This window comes from Colobus angolensis, unplaced genomic scaffold (assembly GCF_000951035.1).
Source record: "Colobus angolensis palliatus isolate OR3802 unplaced genomic scaffold, Cang.pa_1.0 Scaffold16, whole genome shotgun sequence".
In the NCBI taxonomy this organism is placed as follows: Eukaryota; Metazoa; Chordata; class Mammalia; order Primates; family Cercopithecidae; genus Colobus; species Colobus angolensis.
The window spans coordinates 7,235,253-7,237,960 of NW_012114710.1; the positions used below are offsets into that span (position 1 = coordinate 7,235,253).

The following is a 2,708-nucleotide window of genomic DNA, read 5'->3' on the forward strand; positions in this document are numbered from 1 at the left end:
CCGAGGTCTGCCGGCAAACCGCGCGGCCCTAGCGGCAGCAATCGGGAGCTGGACCTCGGTCTGCTCCCCGCCGCCCCTCCGTGTGCGATTTGGTGAGCCTGGTGGGTGCGCGCCGAGAGGGCCGAGGGACGAGCGGAAGAGAAACTGCTGAGAACTCGGGCCACCCAGATGGCCCGGCGGAGGTCCCGGCGTAAGGCGCGGCCTCGGCCACCTCGCCGAGGACCCCAGGAAGGGTCGAGCTTCCCACGCCTGAGAACCCACCTTTGGGTATTTCCTCGCGCTGCTGGGGTGCAGACCGCGGGAGCTTCCGGGTGCCTCCACCCCAGACTCCCGCATCACAGTCACCTGGGGGACTCACCAAACCACAGGTGCCCGGGACCCGCCCCCCACGGTTCTTTTATGGAAGTCCCGCTTCCGGGAAGAGGTCATCCTCTCTTCTTTATGACTCTCAAACACACACAAGTGTAGGAATTACCAGCACGCTGGGTGAAAATCCAGGTGCTCAGGCCCGCCCCAGGACACACCGGTCTGTGGGGAAGGGCGGGAACGCTTGCTACTTTTTAAGCCCCTGCAGGCGTTTGTGATGCAATAGAGAGTTAGAAAAGTATTCAGTAGTGAGTGTCCTTATTCGGTTTGTCAAAAATTAAAGGTGGGGAGGACAAAACCCAGGAGAGATTGATTGCATCTGCTTTTCTACGGAAATGGTTAGCTCCGCTTCCAAAACAGCCGTAATTATTTTTGTGCTTAAAATACACGTACGTTTATATATTTCAATATAATTTTGTAAAACAAATGTAAGTTTTACTGAATGTTGTCACTGAACAGACTTGTAATGAGCAGGTATTTTAGAGTCTTGGAAGCTTAAAAGAAAATCAGGACTCAGACTGCCACCAGGGTTATGCAATCTAAGAGTATATTAACCACTTTTAAGAATTATATGTTTTTCTTTTTTTTTTTTTTTGAGCTTTTGTCGGTTCGACGCGCTCATTTCATTTGAATGTGGTTGGTTCTGAAAATGAAGCATGTAGTTACTTTTCCATTAACATACATAACAGCATTTTAAAGTACCTAAATTCCTTTTGGAAGGCCGAGGCTGGTGGATCACCTGAGGTCAGAAGTTCCAGACCAGCCTGACTAACATGGTGAAACCCGTGTCTACTAAAAAATACAAAAACTAGCCCAGGGCGTGGTGGCACGTGTCTTTAATCCCAGCTACTCAGGAGGCTGAGGCAGGAGAATCGCTTGAACCCGGAGGCGGAGATTCAGTGAGCTGAGATCGCGCCACTGCACTCAGCCTGGGCCAAAGAGTGAGACTCCGTCTCAAAAAAAAAAAATAATAAAATAAAGTACTTAAATTCCTGAAAGCAGTGCTTAAATCTGCAGCGCATGAACTAAAATTAGAACAATACAGAGATTAGCATGGCCCTGCCCAAGGGTAACATGCAAATTCGTGAAAAGGGTTCCATATTTTTAAATATATACACCTACTATGTAACCACAAAAATTAAAAATAAACACATAAATTCCTGAAAGTTATGCCAATCTAATCCAGAAAATTCGTTTAATTTTTTTTATTTTTATTTTTTGTGGGTACATGGTATATATATTTATGAGGTACATGAGATTTTGATACAGGCATACAATAAGTAATAATCACATCAGGGTACATGGAGTATCCATCATCTCAAATATTTATCCTTTCTTTGTGCTACAAACAAAGCAATTATACTCTTAGTTATTTTTAAATGTTTAATGAATTATCGTTGACTATAGTCACTCTTGTGCTGTTAAATACTAGATCCAGTTCTGTCTATACTTTTGTACCAATTAACCATCCCCACTCCACTCCTTAATTCCCCACTACCCTGCCCAGCCTTGTAACCATCGTTCTACTCTCTATCTCTGTTAGTTCAATTAATTTTTAGCTCCCACAAATAAGTGAGAACATGCAAAGTTTGTCATTCTGTACCTGGCCTATTTCATTTAACATAATGACATCGGTTGCATCCATTTTGTTGCAAATAACAGGATCTCATTCTTTTTTATGGCTGAATGCTACTATGTTGTGTACATAAACCACATTTTCTTTATTTGTCTGTTGATGGACGCTTAGGTTGTCTCTAAATCTTGGCTGTTGTGAACGGTGCTGCAATAAACATGGGAGTGCAAGTATATCTTAGATATACTGATCTTCTTTCTTTGGGGTATATACCTATCAGTGGCGTTGCTGGATCATGTGGTAGCTCTATTTTCAGTTTTTTGAGGACTCTCCAAATTATTCTCCATAGTGGCTGTACTAATTTACATTCCTGCCAACAGTGTACAAGGGTTCACTTTTCTCCGCATCCTCGTCAGCACTTGTTATTGCTTGTCTTTTGGATATAGGCCATTTTAACTGCGATGAAATGATATCTCATTGTAGTTTTGATTTGCATTTCTCTGGTGATGAGTGATGTTGAACACCTTTTCATATACTTGTCATTTGTATGTTTTCTTTTGATAAATGTCTATTCACATCTTTTGCCCATTAAAAAAAAATTTTTTTTAAGACAGGGTCTTGCTCTGTCACCCAGGCTGGAATGCAGTGGTTTGATCATAGCTCACTGCAGCTTTGAACTCCTGGGCTCAAGTAATCCCCCCCACTTCAGCCTTCTGAATAGCTGGGACTAGAGGTGTGCACCACCACACCCAGCTAAATTTTCTTTTTT

The 2,708-nt window shown here is 43.2% G+C and overlaps 1 protein-coding gene across 1 annotated transcript in view; it reads right to left on the reverse strand.

The window, feature by feature from the left end:
* OSGIN2 (oxidative stress induced growth inhibitor family member 2) overlaps positions 1-516 on the reverse strand; it is a 25,506-nt gene extending 24,990 nt beyond the window's left edge. The window contains exon 1 of the mRNA XM_011937074.1: positions 262-516. The gene's annotated coding sequence lies outside the window, so the exon portion shown is untranslated. The remainder of the gene's footprint in view (positions 1-261) is intronic.
* Positions 517-2,708: the final 2,192 nt, after the last annotated feature.